Below are 21,468 nucleotides of genomic sequence, written 5' to 3'. Positions count from 1 at the left end.
CGAAAACAATATCTGCACCTGCCAAATGTCTACTGGATACACCGAATGCGCGCATACATATTTACCTATTCCTACTATGCTTATTCACTGATTGTCGTACAATAACTTATCGACAGTTGCTTTAAAAAACCACTGCAACAAAACACAACAATAACATCAACATCGATAAAGAAGCAAGCTATAAACAAATAGTAGGAGGCCCGTCACTAAGCCGTTTCCCTCCGTATGCCGGTATACAGATGGCATTTATGCCCTCATAGGAATTGTCTCTCCGATTGTGTGCTTTGCTAGCGCGCATTGCTTAATTGTACTGCCTTTCACTGCCAGCGGTCTTACAATGCATGCGCCGTCAACCCTCTACCTACATTCCCCTTTTCTAGGGCACCTCCGCTATTCTTTAAGTTAATAACGTCGCAGCGGTCCCAAGATGGTTTGATTAGTCCGTCCTAGACGTAGGAAGCCGTGGCCGGCCGCCTATTGGTCCTGTTGAAGCGGCCTTGTCCGGGACTTTTGTTAAGATCTGTTTGGACGGCCTTCCTGATCGAACTTTTTTCCCGCTAATACAACAAGCGAGCTCGCTTCCGCAGACACGCGCACATACGGAAGCTTAAAATGGACACAAGCTTTCGGCAGGTTAGATGGCTGGGTTATGCCCGACCGCCCTACGCTAGCCGCCTTGCGATTTCTTTGACCCGCCGATTCCTTGCTTGAAGACACTTGCAGCCGTCCCAAGTAGATAACCTTTGTAGCCGCTCAGCTGAAAGAGGACCGTCACTTCTGGCTGTCTTAATTCATCCAATAAGGCAGAGACCTCGGTGGTGGCGGCTGGAAGAGATCTGAACGTCAGTAATGTTCTAGACAGCCGTCAAATAGCCAACCGAAGTCCCTTCGGTTTCCTGCAGAACTAGCAGTAATCTTTGCAATAGAGAGCAGTAATCTTTGCAAAGAGGATACAAACACGCTTCGCGCCAAATACAACCATGCCGATCATTCCGAATGACCGTACCGAAGAGTATCAAACATGAAGCCAAGCGCCGTTGACACCGACGCTGTTACGGGTTTCGCGTTCTGATTCAACGTGGGGCTTTCTGCCTATTTAGGTTAGGTGGCTTGAAGACCAGTCAACCTTCCGAAAGGGGAAAGATAAGAAGCAGGTGTTCAATGAATTCTCAATCAGAATCAGCAGTGTCGATCTTGGCAGCCTTGACTACAGGCTCATTTTCTGTCCCACGGCGGGGTGCTGCAGATTTGGCATCTTTGCCACATAGCAGAGTAACCTAACTTATCGCAATATCGCTTAGTAGTATAATACAAGGAGAGCGCGAGTAACATTGTGGCCGCCAAGTAGGGTAGCATCAGTACGAGCCATCGATGAGCTTAGGCCCAAACATTGCATATAACAGACTAGTATAACAAAGCACGGACACTGCAGATATATTCAAAAACAGATCACAGAAAAAGCTATGAAGCACGGAAAAACCGTAAGCACTGACATAGAGATCTTACTGGATCGGCGACAATGGTTGCGCTATATATATATATATATATATATATATATTTAACCATAAGGCTTTTACTGCAGTAGGTGGGTTGTTTTTTAGCGTACGCGAATTCGTATGTTTTTTTGCGCTTTTCACGTACGTTAAATTCGTTCTCGTTGTAGTAGTAGCATTATTTGGCAGGACGTATGGAGAGCATAGTAGGTTCTGTGTATCTGTTTTGCATGCCTGGTAAAACTTACAAACACCTATAAGCCTCTTCAGGTCAAATCCCGTCTTATCAACGTTCTCGGCAAGGAACAGCTCGTCCAATATTTTTTTTTCAACACAATTTTCCACATACAGTTTGCTGTTTGTTTCGACCATTTTATTCTTGAGGAGCCGAGATTGTGTTGCGGCGCTGAGGTCTGTAATGAGGTTAAAATTCCTCCTTGCGCCTATCAAGCTATGCACTGCTTTACTATATGAATGGTAAACGGGTAAAACATTAGAGAACTATCAGGCGATACGAGACTTCTTAGGCTATTCATCTTCATATTACGGTTACGGAATCATTGTTGCAGTACACAGAAAAAGATCAGGAATTTATTTAAATTTATGACAACTTCCAACAAAGGAAACAATAGATTCCAAATTACTAAGATTGTATAACGAAATTTGGGCTGCATAAGACGCACTTTACCGATATTTTTTTAAATTTCGAAAGAAATTTTTTTATGGTTGCACCCTTTTTCCATTTTGATCTTTTTTTAGTACGACTCAGAACGGTAATCCGGCCATGGTTTATCGTTCGAGTAATTAAATTTTTTTTAAAAAATTCAATTATTTAACGAAAACCGGCAAATAATAACACTTTCTGCTTGTTCTCCTTTGATTTGATAAGAATCACTGATGAAAACAATATCATTAGCAATCAGCGTATCTAAGCGAAAACTTTTTACTTAACTTTATGTGTATATAATGAATGCATGCTATGGTGCAGTCGTAATGTAAATTAAAACCGGGAATATGTTGCAGGGTTTTTGTCAGAAGAAAGACAACAATTAGGAAACAGTTAATTACCTGTTTCAAGACATAGACAAATCGAGGGTTTTAGAATCGGCTCATCCACCTGCAGGTTTTAAATGAAAATGTATGTAACTGGCTTTTGAGTTTTTTGCGCAACGTGGTGCACAAATGCAATGACAGTGAAAAAGGTAAAACCATAGGCCAATCATTGCTTCGTACGTAGGACAAACATACCGGACCTTGTGCTCCGATGTCATTCAACAATTTAAAGCCTGGACATAAAGTAGGCCTGAAGAATGACTTGACCAGATAGCGAAGAAACGGACCCTCTTAACTTCAGGCCGTGCGACCCCTGAGGCTTACCGTCTCTGTATAGAATTGTAAAGCCTAGCTGCAGTTCCCTTCAGATGCTCTTACTGACTGTGACAGCCCAGCCTAGTATGAACCTATCCTGCTATGTGATGGGCTTGCCAGTGGTTTAACGTCATTTAGAACACTTAGCGTTTGATTTCTCACTATTTCCATGATTACAAACTCTTCGTCTTGGAAAATCGACGCGCAAATTAACCAGCTATTGTCCAGGGTTACTTTGTCTTTAGTCACTGAATGTTTAACACTATTAATGAAGAGGCTTGCCATACGTTCTGTGCAATGATCCGCTTTTATCATAAGGCCATAAAAATAACATTTCCAAGCTGTCATCAGTATTTTTTGCCCTTTTTTCTGCGACTTGGGTTGCGTTCTACACTGAACAAAAAATAACATGCTGTGAGCTCGTCTGTTTATTCCTGCGACGTTTTTGCATATGTTTTAAAGTGAGTGAGACCGTTATGAACATGCATGTTATATATGTACGTATAATATATATTCGCAATTGACTATTCCGAGAGGCTCAGAATGTAACAGTGTAGTTACTTCCTATTAGATAAACAAAAATCGATATCTTTATAATAAAAAAAAGTACTCACCAGTTTTTGTTCTGCATTTCTAGAAGGGAAAAGTTCTCAAAAAATAACATCGAAGAACTCAACATTTCCGTTGGATTGTGTCACCTGTTGTTTGTTTTTAAAGGGATCATTCACGCATCTTCCAATGGTTGGTTTATTCAGCGTAATACCTAAAAAAGCAAAATTCGTGCGTCGTACGAAAAAAGGCTAAAAATCATATTATAATAAAATTTTAGATACGTAGATAGACTACTTGGATCAACGTGGAAAACTATTGTTTATATAGCGATCCGAGAGGTTATTCCTCTGGCCTCACTCAAACTTGGCCCGCTTCATCTTTCGGAGCAACCCTGCACGGCCTATTTACCACGGTTCACCCTTGTGAAGGTATACGTCTAGAACAGCACTCAAACGCTGGGAATGCTTTTACGGATGAATTTCTTAACGGCAATGGCGACAGCAATAGTAGCCCTAGCACAAGGCCGTTAACTGCTTCAATCTGTTACATTTAAAGATTCAAACACTTTCTTTTAGCATAATTCGCTTCCCTGTTGTCAACTGTTCGCCTGTGTCTGTCTTTCTGTGAAAAAGAAAGAAACTCAGCTGCTGCAAAAAGTCCCTGTAAACATTAAGGGCAAGAGAAAACAAGGGCATGCGTTACGCTTCAATTTGCTGTGGTCCTGTGAGGGCATCTGCAGGCTAATCCACTACGCAGACACAGCCTTTGATGCGTTCATTGATCCGGAAGCCTGCTAAGCGTGTTTCGTTAAGAGTGTAAGTGAGACAAATGTTGTTCACTCATAACGCGTGATTTCTTCCATATGGCTTGTTCACTTAAGGCCCATGATGAAGCACACGAATAAAAATGCACTTTGTTCAGTCTGATCGCTGCGGCGTTTTCCGATGTGATCCTGTGCTACAGCCGTGTTTCCTACAGTATAGGGCTGGAGTGATGTTGGCTGGACATTGATCCTATAAGAAAAGATTTCTGTCTTTTGCCTTCTATCGCCCTGTAACAAAAAAAAAGCGATTTTTATCCGTTATGAAACCGGCTAACCAACAACGGTACAGTAACTGACTGCAGTGGACTATAGGCAACGAGCGGGATGCCGGCTACCTGTTGAAGCAACGTTTGACATCTGGTTTTCGTTTATTTTGGTTCTAGCCGATCTTACTCTGCCACTGGCTCGCCGTGCTGGTCCTATTGGTCCTTTTATTATTGTTAATACGATAGTATTGTCATAACGCAGTTCTAGATCCAGAGTAGGCCCAACTCAGCGAAAACTATGAACAAAGCCGGATGATAGCAGCGGGCGAGAAGGAGAAGAAGAGGATCTGTAGGTATTAGCATAACGAAGGGGTTACTTACCACTGAAGAACCTTGCAAGGCCTTCAACAGGGCTGTTCAAGATTAGCGCCTACGTCCTGGCCCGTTAGTCGCCCATCTCTTTGGCTGATAAGTCTAAGAAGGAACTCGAAAGAAGATCGCAACATAAGCCACTGACAAGTAGGCGGTGAGGCAGACAAGAAAGTGTTTACATCGAAAGGTTCTAAAAGCTGGAAGCCAAAACGAAAAAAAAAGCAATCGAATGAATTGTAGTATGGCATGATATAACCAGCACAAGGATAAGCGGTGCTAATGCTATTGTGAAGTAGAAGGCCGAACGTGGAGTGGCTGCAAGAAAATGCAGGGGCAAAGGACACTGGACAAACGATAGATGGCTGCCAATCGCAGATGCATTACAGACCATAAATAACTAGATAATTTTGTGTATAATCAGGAGTGCAGTGTAGAAACCGTATTAGTTTGGACAGTTATAATAAGCAAGCGATAAGTAACCTATGATATGCTCAGGTGTGGATGTTCCCGATCCTCGCATTTTTCGTCCATGCATTGCATTAGTATCTGGCATCTTAACAATTGGTAATCATATGTTAACAGATAACTGCCATCTGCAGTAGTCAATTAGTGGATCACACGAGTACTAGTTATTGTTAGGTAGAAATTGTAAAAAAACAATTCGGTGACATTGATAAAACATGACAAAGTGTCGACGTGTTTTTTTTTAGTGACTCCCTATGAGGATTGTATCGTATGGTGTGGTATTACTAGCATAACGCGGCCTGAGGCTGTTGCGGTAGCTGCGGATGTGGGCATGACACACCGTCATACTTCGTTGAGTGATTCAACTATCGTCTTTTTGAATTGTTTCACCCGTATAAATAATGCATCTAAAGGAACTACGAGACAGTTCTGTGCCGACAACACGGCGCAATTTTTAATATGACATTTCCATCTTCGGACGATGTAACAATACACAGTAGCCTTTGTTCCGAGATATTTTCTATAACTGATGTCAATTTATCATATTCACGCCCACGTAAATAAAGAAACGTATTGTTTTACAGCATTTAGCCTTCGAGTGATTCTTTATTGTGCAATTGTTCTATTGTATCAGACAGTGGAAAAGGGATCTCTCAAACAGCAAGCCCATATACTTGAATTCGCGTAAAGCAAATATAAGTATCCACTAATTTCATCTATGCGACATATTTTCAATACTAGCTATAGCCGATATGTTCGTTAGTCGAAGTACCTATGTTTCGTGCATTACGTCCGGCATTGCCGTTAGACGTTCTATCAGATGGCTGGCTCTCACGAGGAAACCAATTGTGTCTATGGCCCAGTTCGGATTTAGACCACCATGTGTCCTTAAGATTAGCAGGCAAATATGTTATCCACTTGGCTGTCACGACTACTTAGTTAATCTAGTTATTCCAGCTCTCTACATCAGCCATTAGCACCAGTTTCGACTGCGTGGACATGCAATTTTACAAACAAATGACAGTACCTCATATACATAGGTACGCAGAAAACACAAACATACACAGTGCGTACTGTATAAAGATAGAAGAAGTATCTCCGTGTGCTGCTCAAACAAGTGGTAGTACAAAGAACGTTCCGAACGTCGTTTATCCTAACGCGTACATGCAGCTAGTCCAACGTTACGTTTGCCGCTGGTGAAAGTAGAACGCAGCCAATGAGATAGATGCAGCCGGTCCGGATCTCAGTAACCGCTACTACTACTACTACTACTACTACTGAGGTGTATGCTTAAGTTCGTAGGCCAGAGGGATAAGAGCAGCGGCTGCTGAGGTCAGTTAGTAGCACCGAAGAAATACAGGCGCGACTAAAACAAGCATCGTAGCCCAAAAGTTCACAAACAAACCACCGACCCGGTATCGCGAGACGCTACCCCGACGCCGCACTCTACCGCCGGGGATGGCCAGTTCTCTAATAGTTTGGACGAGAACTTGCGAAACGATCATGTTAGCCAAAGGAGCGCTTTACACGTGAGTACAGAAGGACAGGAACAATTGATGGATGGACGTGGGCTTTTGGCATGGGCCAGAAGCAACGGGTGATAAAGACAGACTGGCTAGTCCTTTTATCTAACGTTCCTTCGTTTCATTCCTTACCTTTGCTTACTTGCCAGAGGACTGTGAAGTGATAACCGCGGTTCCAGGAGTTCATCCTGATTCAAAGGTTGTTAGTAAGTATATGAGAAGAAAACAGGTGTCTCCTTCTGCGAAGAGGTAGCACACGTTATCCATTGTGATATTTTTCCCTTAAGAATGTTGCGGTACATTATGTGCAGAAACGCGTGCACACAGTTTGACGGTACGTGCTGATTGTAAAAAAGTTTATTTTACTGGCAAAATATCATCTAGTTTCTTCCATATCTTATGTCACGGTAAGATCGTGCATCTCACTAGCAATGTAATCAAATGTATCCTCCTGCTCCCAGTGAATCTTGTTAATAACTTCTATTGGAAGCGAACGATAATCTCAACTGTTTCGTATAGATTTATCTCACTAAGAAAATTTCTACCGAATCATTTTTCTTCAAAAATATCCAATTACCTTTATAGGTATTAGAGAATACATATAGGAGAAAAAAATAAAACAGTTATTGAGTGATCACTTGGTGCAAATAAATATAATATTGTCAAATGGACGTATTATGTTTTTTACGAATTAACATTAAGCCTATGAAGTACAAGGTTACGGGACTCGAATCAGTGGCCTGCGGTTTGGAAAACCAGAGATTTAGCCGTTCAACCTTGTATTACAAGGACTATAAAAACGATGTCGATGCTGATGGTTGTTATTACAATAATTATGAATTAGTTTCATGTCATAATTCTGGACGTTTTTTGCCACTTAAACCTTATTCTTCGACGACTCCTTATATAATATATATTAAAGTTTCACAATCGTTTATTTTTTGTTCGCTTTCCTCTGCGTTTTCCCCCATTGTGTATTCCCCCCATGTAAAACACCCACAGCCGCAGCGATGTATCCTTTTTAGCTATGTACCTTGCTGATCCGTGGACGTCGCCGGTGAAGCTGCTAGTCTGCTTTCTGTCGTCTGACATTTCGTTGGCTGCATCGATTCGCACGGCTTGAGGGGTAGCAATCCATCGCCGTCGGCTTGTTCTTCACATCTTTACCATGTACAAGCGAAAAACCGAAACAGTATGTTCGGAAAGCCTATAGTAGCGCGTGTAGATTACCTTCCGTCTATATAGACTTTAACGTACTCCTTTAGGAAGTCGAAGGCCGAGGCAAAGTCAGTAGCACAAAGTACCCCCTATGGATGGTGCGTGAGTGGCTTAAATACACTAAACAGGAAAACACAGACCCTCGACCCATGACGGAATCTAATTTGCAATGCAAGTTTTTTTTTAAATAGAAGAGTAAAAGAAACCACTGAGATAGCATAAGTAGGTTGCGTAGGTCTAGTAGGTGGTCTAGTTAGTATTGGGAGGCCTACTGCACGAATTACACAAAGCAAGAAAAGAGCCTGTAGGCAGGCAAGCCAGCACTATGAAAATGTTTTGCTTGTATCGAACCTCTTCCCATCGGTTTCTATTTCCCGTACTTTTTTGCGGCATTGTATCTGTTCATATGTGGAGACTTGGTGACTTGCTGTCTTTTCCTCATTCTGATCCTTTTTTTTGTAAGGGAAGCAGACGGTCCATTTTCTTTGTTTATTTCTGCCCGACAAAGCTTCAGTTGAGCAGAGCAGACTTTCTGCCTAAGCCTTTTGAGCTGCAAAGTTTCTAGCACAAACGTGGACAAAGAGATAAAAGGCATTCAAAAGGCAGTGAAAACTAGCAACAGAACGCATGCTGTAACGGGTAATGAAGCAGTCACGAAAACTTAACCCTTGACGCTGAGATGAAAAACGAATATCTCGCAGGGTAATAATAAATAATAATAATAAAAAATGGGTATAAAATAAGGAATAAATGGGTAGAAACATTTAAAAATCAGAAACCCTCCATGAGTTATGCAGATACAATATTGTCGGAGATTCTGACGTTGGAAGCTCCTAGCATTGCGTTACTAAAATCGGAGAGCTAAAGACCTTGTGAAAGCTGGATCTGGGTGGGATATTACATAGGAATCACAGATACCTAAGCTTTTTCAGGTATTCAGAAATTAAGATTAACGGGTAGACTAGACAATAATGACTCGTCTTTTCAGAGTGTCAGATTTTATAGGTGTAGCCAGCTATGCACTTGATTAGAGGAATCACTATCGGTAAATTTTCTGAGTTGTTGGTTTTCGTAATCGCGCTAATTCTTGGAGAAATTTAGAACGACCAAGCGTGCTTCCAAAAATCTCATACTAAATAACAAAAATATAAAATGATGTGATTAAGGGTTAACGTTTTATCCCAACCCAATCGTTTAAAATAGGAAGCATCATAACTGGCTGATTAGTAAGAAAGTGACTGTATCACTGACCTCGTACGTTTTACATAACGTGCCCCAAGAACTCGTTGTGGTCTTTGGTAAACGCGGGTTGAAGCTTATTGTTTCGCTCGACCGCAAGAGATGGTTAGCAGACTTAACAGACTCGGATGGACCAGAATCATGTTATATAGATAGGCCATTCAATCTGAAACTGCTTAACTGCTCTCGGATTGAAGTCTCAAGCGTGCAATAATCTCGACATTTGTTTAAAAGTGTCTCCGGTCCACCAATATGCGATACTCCTATGCAACGTAAGCAATACAAGGGTACCGTTGCGACGGCTTTTCTCGTGTTTTATTCCGACACTGGAGAAAGGGTCACAACAAAAATAGAGATCATCTAGAGAGTAGGTTTATAGTCAGAAAGTAGGCGCTATCAAGAATCAATGCTTGTAGGCGATCGTCGAAGAAGCTGCTAGCAGTTTAGCTTCACTTCCAACATGATTACATCAAAACTGTCTTTTTCATTTCCTGAGTTGAAAAAAAAAGTCAGCCGCAGATAAACCGTAGCAACGGATTACGTGAGCAGGTTAGTTACTTTCACTCAAATTATTATCAACAATTACAGACACCAAAATTACATAATCGTCTTTGTGCAAAATTGTGTGTCTATTGTACTCTCCCATAAAATATTTTCAATAAAATTAGTTTTCTTCTCGTTGTTTGTTAAGCAACAAGCAGCCTCTCTCAAAATCTCTTTTGTCTCCTGAATTAAGACGATTACAGATATTTCTGTATCTGGCAAACGACTTTCTTACGAACAACCGACATCAACATACTGAAAAAAGAAACAGAGGCGCAATTTTTCTTAAAAAGCTGCAAGTTAATGGAAACACAAAAGAGTGAAAATCTCTAAAAATTAGTTCTTCCAAAAGCACGTCCTATTTGCATCGGACGGTTTACAACGTAGTTTTCGTGCATTCAATATCCAGCTGTTTATACAAGATCTGTATTCTACATTAGTACCATCAGGTTGTGGGGTTAGCAATTCTAAACTTAGCACGCACGCTTTCCAAAAAACGATTCATGTTTGCGACGATTTCGTTTGTACGTGATTTTCGCTAGTTTTCATTTAAAATCTGCGATTTCTTCGTACGTTTACATGGTGACCCAAAGTGAGCGGAACTCAAACTCTGATGTCTGCTCAGGCTATTAGCTCTGACCTTGAAATACGAAATTCTCTAATCAGCTCAACTTTATGAAGTTTTGTAAATAGATAATACTATAATTTCGTCACAATTAAGATACGCACAAGTTACGTTATTTGTAATTGTTCCTGTTACCTTTTTTACAAGGTTTGCTTCGCGTGTGCGACTATTAACGACGGAAAAATCGTATTAGGCAGTGAACAAATATGTGCTGAAAGCTTACGTTTACTGACCGGCGGTACATCGTTTTCCTTCAAATTTTCGGAGATTTTTTATTGACAAAATTGCCTGTATGATTTAAAGAAGTTTTTAGTTTCCAACCAATTGAAACAATTGTGTGTTTCTAAAATGTTACTTTTGTACATCAATAGTTTGGTTCGGGGCGTCCATGTCTGCCTTTAAAAAGGCGTGCACATACAAAGCTGCCCGTCGCCTTAGCATATTAAGATAGTAAGGTCATATCAGTACAATTTATTTCGAATCGTCCGACTTGTTTCAACAAATTTATGCTTATCGTGTTTTTTACGGCTTTTTTTTTTACTTGAATAACCTTACCTCAAGTCAGTTCGGCTAAATTTACAATCATAATATTGCGGTTGTCAACGGTAACAAATTCACGGATATTTAGCTAACGACAGCTCGGGTGATTCAGTGATGCGGTGCAAGTGTCGACCTCAACAACGAGTAAAACATTGAAGCAGACTCGTCTAGTTAGTTTCCCCGTTCGAAAAATGTTACCAAACACATTTTCTAAGGATAGAAAAATAAGATCGTATGTCTTCTGTCGCGCGAAGAAAGTGATAAAATTACCGAGCAGGAGAGGGCCAGCTGCATTACGCGCAGTCTCCATGAAACATCGATTTGTCAACGAAAGTGCAGGATTTCAAGGAACCACGACGTAAAAACGCTGGGTGCAAGTACTCGTAGATCGTGTATTTCATAAAGACGGTTCATATTCGACAAGAGCGCCTGTTGTTTTTTGGAAAAGCGTCCCTGTCTACGCCTTGAAGGGCGTGAGACTAACAGACTTGGGAAATGAGGATGCTTCCTCGTGTAAACTGCTCGAACCAAAAAAATCCCGAATTATGCCGCATCGCTACCAACACAGAGCCACACGCTTTCAATCAACCTACTAACGGCGGTAGCAAATGCACGGCCTCTGAAAATTAACCATAACTACCCCATTGCAAAGGGTACACAAATGTATCGATAACGATGATTGGTAACGGGACTGTACGGTAGACGGTGCTTACACTAACGGAGTTCATAATCTTTCGTATTCCAGCGAAACTAACTAGTAGTTCCTAGTAGTAAAACTCGGGTCTTTCCTGCAAGAGCAGCAAGCGGCTGTGCGTAAATATCTGGAGAATGGGTGCCGGACTAAAATTTATGGAGTATGAATAACGAGGTGTGCAGAGAGGAAGAGTCTTTTGCTGTATATCACAAATTCGTCCACTACCCCCAATTGGACTCCTGTCAACTTGCAGTCGAGTCACGGAAAGAAACCAACGTATCGAAAGCAAAATTTATTAACCATAAATAGCCACTTACGTTTATAAGTATTCTGCACAACCGCAATTGGCCGAATAGTTGGTTTTTATACCCACGACCTTCGCACATATACGTATTTTTCAGCGATAAAAACGGTACTTTAAAGGGCTCTCTTCCGCTATAGGCAGAACACGCGGAAACCGCCAGTCAGGCAGACTTAAATTGTTTTTCTATAAACTCGATTTTTAAGGGCCTATTGAAAATATATTTTTGACTTCTCTATATAACAATAGTTGAAGTAAAAATCTTATAAGGCTTATATGTCATGAATCAGCCTTTTAAATCCTCAAGTAAATGACTAAAAATATGAACTCTATCACTGTTGTTATTGAACAAGATTAAACAATACTAAAATAATTGGACAAAAATATACATATTTCAACAAACATGATGTTTATATTGAATTTCAAAGAAATTAGATACATAGGCGAAATATGGCTACGGTAAGCTAAGAAATGTAAACTATAATGGGCCTAACCCCAGTAGAAAGAAAACAGTGAAGAAACGTGATTAATGCGGGTCTTCAAAACTTTTTCGGAAAAGTCGAGTGCAAAAATCCTTTCCTCTGAATTTTAACCTGCCCAGAATACATCGCTGTCAGAAAAAACTATAGGGAGACGCTAAATAGCCTTTACATTGTCCTCAAGCACAGCTCAAAAATAGGTGTACACGATACGTGGTATATACACTTTGAAAGAGATTGTTCGATCAATCGGTCATTTTTTAATGAACTTTCTAACCCGTGTAATTGTGGATAACTTGACCAGAAAAGAAGCGGTACCTTGACTTTTTTAGAATCACATAGGTATAAGGATTTTAACAAGTCTTAATAAGCTTTATAATCGTGGAATGGGAACAATATATCTGTAAACGTTAAACTCATGTTAGTTCCTCATATTTGAATAACTTAAAACCAACTTAAAATAAATAAAATTAACCGATTTATCAGACTTAGCTAACAGATTCGTCTTTGCTAAACTACATGATCTTTATCGTTTAGACCAAGATGGTCGAAATGACTGTCTTTACGATTGAACCGACCTAAAAAACCGGTTGGCTTACGCCCATGCTTTGCCACAACTATCCGAAATATATGGGCTGATTCACACTTTGAATTGTCCCATAGTAAGTGAAATACTACTTTGTCGTTTTTAACGTTAAAACGAAACGTATACTAAAAAAAGTGGACGTCGGATTTCTTCAGAGTTAACTATCAACTTTGAAGAAATCCGACGTCCACTTTTTCTAATTGATTCGGTGGCTCTCGTCTTGAAATCCCAATAAACACCAACCTGATACTTGCTTCTGGCTCATCCGTCAACGAAAAACAGTCAAAGTGTACAATACAGTCCATCGATGCGAGATCTCTATACAAGTAATTTTCGAGAGAACTCGATGTAAGAATAACGTATATAAAAAATGTTTGTCAAAATTACTTTTATTTGATCATACTTATCGTGTAGTATATATAATATGGAAAAAAAAGCAGCGACTGACATTTATTACATAATAATTATATAAAGAATGAATACCCGGTTTCACTAAATTACAAACACGCCACTTTGCACTAGACTACTACCGATTGAAGTCATTGAAGTACTCATTACTCAATCATCATCGCTTGAATGCACACCACTCATCTATGTATTGCCCCCTGGCCTTCATGATTGACTAATGGCCATTTTTCATGATCTATTTAAGTTTGCAAGCAAGTTCAAGAAAATCAGTGGCTGCGTCCTACCTCTCCGACTACAGCGAGAAACAAGTGGGCAAGGCAAAGGAAACTTACGTGCAGGCTTACTATTCATTGACAGGCAAAAATAGATAAAGGCGGATTCCACCGGGTCACGAAGGGGCCCACTCACTGCACCTTGCTTTCACCTGCAAAAGATGCGGCATTGGACAATCAATGGCGGTGGCCTATGGAATACAATCTCCAATAGAATAATGCCCTTTATGAAAGGCTAACTAACTAGACTCAAAGCGTACCGTTCTAATTTTTTTTGTTTTTTTATAATATCGCATAAAAGATATAGGTATTCGATTCGGTAAGTTCGACAAGATTGTGGCAACCACAATGAATATCTCTACAAGAATTTTCAGGTTTTGTAATATTGCTATAATCGACGTACTCTTCATTTAGTAGCCGTAAAAGTCGCTCGAAAAGGTACGCTGTATTCTAGATTCTTTTCAAATATGTAAACTGAAATATTATTCCTCTCCTGTTGTTTTTTTTGAGTAAACACGCAAAACTTGTGAATACCCTTTTGCTCACGAGTTTTACGTGTATAAGTGTTATACACGTGTTAATTGCCCACGGTCTATCAGCATGCTATTGTGTCTAAAAATTGGAAGTATCTTACCCATTCTACTAGACGTCGTACGTTTTAGCCCTCTGGCATTGTCTCCGTTGATGTCCATTTTTCTTCCGTTGCTTGGGTGCCTGCCTAGTCATACTAGCGAACAACAAAGCATCCGGCTAGGAGGGGAACACGAGCGCGATGCCGCCGGTCTAGATCGAGGAAGAATGGTGGCAAAACGGGTTCGTTCTACCGGTTAGAGCACACACAACCTACGTCCGACAACCTCGAACAAACGTATCGATGATGAATATTGGCGTTCTGATATCGGTTTGATTTTCGTTCTCTAGTCCTAGACCGTTGTTTTTTCGTTATGAGAAGAACGATTCCTGCTTTCCCCGAGTCGCCGCATTCGTATGCAGTCCATCCGTCGTGGACCCCATCACATAGCTTCGACGAATCTTTAACGGTACCATTTCTGAGGCTGTCGGTTCGCTTTTTAAACACGCGCGCGCACACACGCAGACGTATACACACTTCTTCGCTCTGCACTCTGTGGTTATCTCTGTGTGGAAGATCTTGTTGAATGCTGACGTTGATCAGGACTCAGACACCGAAGCTCCAGTAATCCGCAGTGCTCACACTGCATTCACCCCGCTATCGAACGAACGTTTATCGATAAACGGCCTTACCTCGTACACTGTTCAGAAACCTAAGCAGATGAATGCGTCTTTCGTGGTTGCACGACCGGATACCAGCTCTGCCAGTTCTCGCAGAAACGCCTCACGTTGTCTATGGTGTCTAGTCGATGTTCGGAGTTGTCGAAACGCCCAGTCGAGGGACGCACGGATGTCTGACACATCGAATGAACAGTGCACTACCCATACACTACTCAATAATGTCCATACCTTCTAACTGATGGGGTGAACCCAATTCCCATCAATGGAAGAAGTGGGGTTAGAGGCACCGAGGAGACAAGAGTGTGCCTTCGACATCAACAAATCCAGGCTGCGGTAGGGTAAATGAAAGAGAATGAAAATGAACGGACCGCGGGTCACAAACTAATGTTGTAACTGTGCTGGCAACGACTTTTTTTTTCGGCCTGGCCTTGAAAAAAGAGCGAAGGTTTTTGCGCCGAAGTCCCGGGGACGTTAACCCGGTGCCCCCCTGAGACGCCGTCATGTTCATTTAACCGCAATCGCTCGATAATGCTGCGGTCGATTCAGACCCAGGCAAAGCTTAAATACATGAGCTTCCAACGGGTGACATTCTCAATGTTCGTTGTCGGGCAAGACAGAGCGCAGGGATGGATTGACGGCTGTACGTCGCTAAAGGCCACTTCAAAAAGGAAATAATAATAATCAACATGCGGCTCTTTCGGGTTCGTCGAAGTGCGGAAGCTAGACGCAGATACACACAGATATCCCGTCCTTTACATTGGTAAATTTTGCAAACTACACGTTAATCAATGATTTCCATTAGTGTCCGTATATCATTATAGGCTAACTTCGGCGAAAGCTAATTTATTCTGCTCTGGAAACAATTATTAGCAGTAATATATTCATATAATTGAGGGAATCAGTGCTCATCCTAATACGAAAAAGTCATTATTAAGCAACAAAGGGCGCTTCCTAATGATTAAGTATTCAACTTCCACACACTCTTACGGATGCTCAAAGGACCATACCGATCTTCATATTCGATACTGTGTTGTATTTAGAAGACTTAATCACATATACACTAGACGGCGCTGTTTTCTTGACAAAGGTCGCCAGATCATCTGCAATTTTTTTGATACAGCACAAACTTCCGCTGCCAATGAAGGTCCGCCACCTTCGTTATCGTTCTGTGGCGACAATTTCTTTTCGTTTTGCGCTGGCCGGTAATCAGTATTGTCTGTGTCTTTCCTTGCTAGCCCGTTCATCGTCCCAGATTTCCTCTCGTCCAGACCGCACCAAGCAAACGTAGTATGCGTACGAACATTCATGAGTGGTTACGAGACTGAGGTTTGGATGCATCGCTTTTATGACGATATGTTGCAATAAAGGTAAAAGGGCATTTTATTAGCCAGCAATAGGCTACTCAGGCCACGGCCGATGAGGTAACCTCAAACACCGAGAACGTTCGGGGGGATTCACCGCTCGGTTAGTCACTGGGGCGGCTAATGGGTCGCATGGCTGCTTTCGAAATAAACCGGTCCGTTACTGACTGAATGTTCAAGACGTTAATTTCTACTGGATACTAGTGGTAGATACTACGTAGGCATACAGATGTTGACGAGTAGTAAATAAATTGCTAATCGGCACAAGCAAACAATGACCTTAAAGGAAGAGCAAACTTTCATATCACATCGTGTTAGGATAACGAACAACACTAGAGTATCGAAAAAACATGATATATATATATATATATATATATATATATATAATATCTTCTATGTAAATATATATTTTCTATAAAAAATATGAAACCGCTTACGTGTTACGAACTTTGCAGCCACTAGGTAAACGCTGAGTTCCGACAGGCTTTTGGCAATAGCTGACCAACTACTAAAGGCTTATGCTTTCAAAAACGTTCCGCTGTACCTATACTTTTCATTTATGGATGCCTAAGCTGCTGTAATGTACCATCGAAGAACTGCATGCGTCTCCCACTACTGCTGACGCAAATGTTACCCAATTCACTCTTCGATTCAGAATGCAATGTCGCTTTAACGTGTCTGATATATTTCCATAGTACAGAGGGAGGATAAAACGCTGCGATACTGTTACAGCCCCACATAGTCGTTCGATTTAACTGGTGTGGCATATGTTTCCCTAAAATTTTAAATGAGCGTTTACCCAGTTCTAATTTTCAAATTTCCACTTTCATAGATTGAGGACGTCGGGGGCGACGTCGAGAAGGAACACGCTGCCACCCCAGCAAAAGTTGTTCTGCAATCAGTCGAAGTTAGCTCAATCCCATTAACGTTCTCATGCAAACAATATTACCATTATGTAAATCCCCAGCATTGATGAAAACATTGTGCAAATCCTGCCGACGATTACAGATACGTGTCGTTCGCACGTCATTGCGGACAGATTCGTGATGGTGACAGAGAATACGGAGGGGTACAAATGTCCGCTTGCTACGCAAAGCTAACTGCAGAGTTTCGCTAGCAGAGCAGGACTGTCTGGTATATATATATATATATATATATATGTGAATAAGTATTAATAATTTTTCTAGCCACATGGCTTTAAAACAACACACTTCAGGTAATGCGAGTCGCGTCACATATATATATAAGCGTTGATGTCACTGGAGAGTTTTTGAAGAAATTTGACAGTGTTAGATGAGCTAAAATCGTTGGAATGCCTTTGTTCGGCCTCGCGATTTGGAAATGAAAAAAAAAAATTTGCAAATATCCAATAATTTTATTACGATAAGGGCACAAACGTTACCCAGGCTCATAAAAAAAATGGCCAAAAGCCGTTATCGGAGGGAACGCTCCAAAAACTGTCCTGTCGCCTTCGTTCTTTCTTTCGATCTTTCTTGTTTTCCACCATACGAAGCATCTTTCAACATATTATGACAAAAGTTGACCAAATTGTTGCAATAACTGAGCGAGATCGACACGTGAAGAGCCTCGACATTGCCAAAAAGTGTAATGACGAGCAATTTTCTAATATGGTAATCATTAATCTAACACTAAACGGTTTCAGATTGGCGAAAACAGATTGAAAAAAAAAACTTCACATTTGGATCTACACTAATTAAGACAAAATAATTTTTCTGAGAAAATATTCTACTGTATAATAACGAAGTTGAGCCATCTCTAAATCGATGAAAAGTAGATAATCATGTGTAGAAACAATGGTAATGATTAGAGTCTCTATAATTTGTGACACAGCTCGGATTGGTGAAAAATAAGATGCTACACGTTAGGCGGAACTGAAAAGAAATCGTGCATTATAGGCTGCTGCCAGATAACGAAACGACGAGTGATTAGGAGGAAACGCCAGCTTCTATCAAACCACAGACTTTGTTATCTATTCGAAAAAAGTCGAGAAAGCTTAGATGGGCAATTTGGATGCATCTTCCATTCAATTCGAATTTTGAATCTCACGATTGTTATCTACTTCGATCAGTGCAAGACTCCCTTAATGGTGATAGTTTAGTTTCAATAGAGGGATGCAAAGATCACTTGTTACAATTTTTCGAGCGAAAACCATAAAAACTCTACACCAGTGGGACCATGGTGTTTCCAAAACAATGGCAGGGGATCATCGGCTAAAACAGCGCGCGTTCAATTTACTAATAGCGTTTTAAAATACAAAAGATATTTGCCTCTATTTTAGCCTAAACTTATCAGTATTTTTAAGTTATCCTATATATGCTGAGTTTTCTATAAGAATCATTTTAAGCTTGTTTTTCGACGATACTGTGACTGGGGCCGATTGGTTGGATTCACTAGAATAGTTTTAACTGTTGGGCTCGGAAGGGCCCGGCTGAAGGCTTTAACTCCATTTCCAACGGAATGACACACCTATGCATATCATCGTAAAAGCATATCTTAAGGAGAATTGGCTAGACAGATGGAGAAATCTCACTAACGATTTTGCCCGTTACCCCGGGCCTTACCTCAACGGATCTCTTCTGGTACGGAGATACCTTAAAGACGAAGCTAGAAATTGAAGAACTTGAAAGCTCGTGAATCACCGTTATCAGCAGGGTATAGACAAGGATGGCAATCGTTCTGGACATCTGCAATAGAAGGCCAGATGTTTTATGTAGATTTTTTTGCAATTTCAAGATTAATTATATGTAAATAGAAACTGAAGTAATAATTAGTCAAACTGTGTGTGCATTATTGCGATAATATGTATCTATATATACATATATATGATGTGGTGTTCAGCAGTTGTCCAAAATAGTTCTGGTTAATGCACTGCTGATGACGGTGCGCTATGAATACACGAACTCGGTTGTGATTTTTAAATTTTCCAGTGTCGTCGGTTTTCTCTTGCAGAGCTTATTTTTTAGGTATCTTCACAAGAAGAGGTCCATTAGCGATAGACGTAAGGAACGGCCGGGGTGCTTTATAGGATCTTCTCGTCCAATCCATCTGCTTCAAAGGTTTTCGTCAAGATATACGTTACGATAATAGTGTGCCGGCTGGAAAAAAAACTCACTATATTCACTAGATGCATGATAAAACAGGTTATTGCAATATATTTAAATAATAATCCACGTACGAGAAGCCATTTACGACCACGCTACTCTATTGCATCATTTATCTTCTTTGCGGTCGTCCGTATATAGGAAAACATTAATATTTATAAGTACTTAAGAATAACATACCAAGCTGATCTTATATATATATATATATATATACTCCTAAACGTGTATGAACTCGACCAAATCGCATACAACTTCGAAGACCATTCAATAATATGAATCTTTATATATACTAACTGGGAAAAAAAAAAAGCTATATACTACCTGTTCATACATATTTAACTTCTCTCACCATTGTTCACGGATTGCTGCCAACCTAAGGCTGACAGAGGTTTTTGCCTTCACAGCCTTTTATCGGGTAAATGTAATTGTCTTTCGCAATTTATTTCGAAACAAGAAATAGATGCCAAGGCTGCACATATTTATTAACAATAAAGCTGACGACTGGTGCCTATTACGGTATAAAAAAAAATTGACACTAGTTACTGTACTGTTACAAAAGAAAGGTCCAATCCAGTTACATGTTTCAGAAGACCCTATATATATATATATATATATATATATATATATATGGGACTCTAATTTTTGAATGCCGTATGTCACTACAGTCGTTTCGACGGCGTAGTGCACCAGGTAGACAGATATCAACGGATTCTTCTGGTATACGAATCTAGTCGCTGGAGGTCGCTAACTTATTCCATGAGGAAATCACGTAAATCGTTTAATTTGCAGTGTTCTTTCGGGAAATGTTTACTTCCTAATGCGACGAATGTAATATTATTTTCTTCAGATCGGTCGAATTAAATAGGCGCTGGATCGGAGGCTGGGGAGCGATTAGCACGGCTCCAAAACCCAGCATTTCTACCCCATTGTCTAACTCTATTGTTCTAAACTTCTACTCTGATTGAATTTTAGCTATTATATTTGTATATTGCACCTAATTAACGTTATCCTTATTTAAGAGTTCACCGTAAGTTTTAGCCTTTTTTGGAGCGCTATGCCGAGAATAATCATGCTAGTTCATAATGAATCTACGAATCTTCGTATGCTTTTATTCCGCAACATTTTCCCGCTTTTATTTTTCCCACGTAACCATCCATCAACTTCTTAATTACGAACCTATGATATTTTTATTTACTTATTTCAATATCATAGGTATTTGAAGAATATAGGAGGGACGTTTGATCTGCTTGAAGATTTTCTTGGGAAACGGAAAGGGACACCCTTAAAGTTTCAGGAGTTTCGATCAATTCAAGGCAAATAAAGATAATTATTTATTTTAGCAAGCCATCGGTGACTTCTCTCGAAGAGCTTTAAAATAAATTGTAATAATGTATTCAAAGTTGGTCCTCATTGTCCCGCATATAGAAGTTGCGCATGAACTGAGAGGTGAAGACCCGTTTGACAATGAGCAAACATGTTTTTAGGATCTAAGGTCGTTCGAACTGTATATAAAGTGTAAATTATACGAAGTTTGGGGCGCAAGTTTAGGGACGCATGTTTAAAATTTACTTGCACCTTTTTTTTTTTTAATTTTAGAGGGGCTTCAGGTTCCAATACAGCCATGCGACATGCCCGCCTATTCACAAGACCCTGGTATCGATTTTACAAGATGTAAATCGACTGCGAAAATGAATCGGATAATATGCTATATTGGACCGAAGATAATATGATGTATTTCGAAGGTCTGACAAAGCAAGCTATCAAATCAAAACTACAGATCGTTGTTATACAGATGACAGGAAGTTCAAATTTTCGATGAATGCACATAAACAAACATGGTCATAATATCATCTTTAAGGCTCGACCCTACTAAGTTAGATATATAATATTATTACTAAGATGGAAGTGTGAAACATATGAAACACCGATCATGGATGATTATTTTTCCAACTGTTAGTTTATTGACAACACCGCCGGCTTAACTAATCACAATATACATTTTTTTAATGCAGACATTGTTTTTCGAC

At 40.2% G+C, this 21,468-nt stretch overlaps 1 long non-coding RNA gene across 3 annotated transcripts; it reads right to left on the bottom strand.

Moving 5' to 3' along the window:
- Positions 1–7,751: 7,751 nt before the first annotated feature.
- Positions 7,752–16,612, bottom strand: LOC111250265 (uncharacterized). Of its 3 annotated transcripts, XR_015326959.1 has the most exons (6): positions 15,966–16,612; positions 14,342–15,616; positions 13,768–13,859; positions 13,271–13,345; positions 9,272–9,585; positions 7,752–8,570 (listed from the first exon to the last, which is right to left on the bottom strand). It is a non-coding gene; the product is annotated as an uncharacterized LOC111250265 (long non-coding RNA). The 3 variants fall into 3 exon arrangements; XR_002673266.2 differs by having other exon boundaries at positions 7,752–10,057; XR_002673265.2 differs by having other exon boundaries at positions 7,752–9,585.
- Between the last annotated feature and the right edge of the window lie 4,856 nt (positions 16,613–21,468).

Source organism: Varroa destructor, unplaced genomic scaffold, assembly GCF_002443255.2.
Source record: "Varroa destructor unplaced genomic scaffold, Vdes_3.0 BEIS01000004.1, whole genome shotgun sequence".
NCBI lineage: Eukaryota > Metazoa > Arthropoda > Arachnida > Mesostigmata > Varroidae > Varroa > Varroa destructor.
Note: the sequence above shows the minus strand (reverse complement) of the source record. Positions and strands in the feature narration are given on the sequence as shown.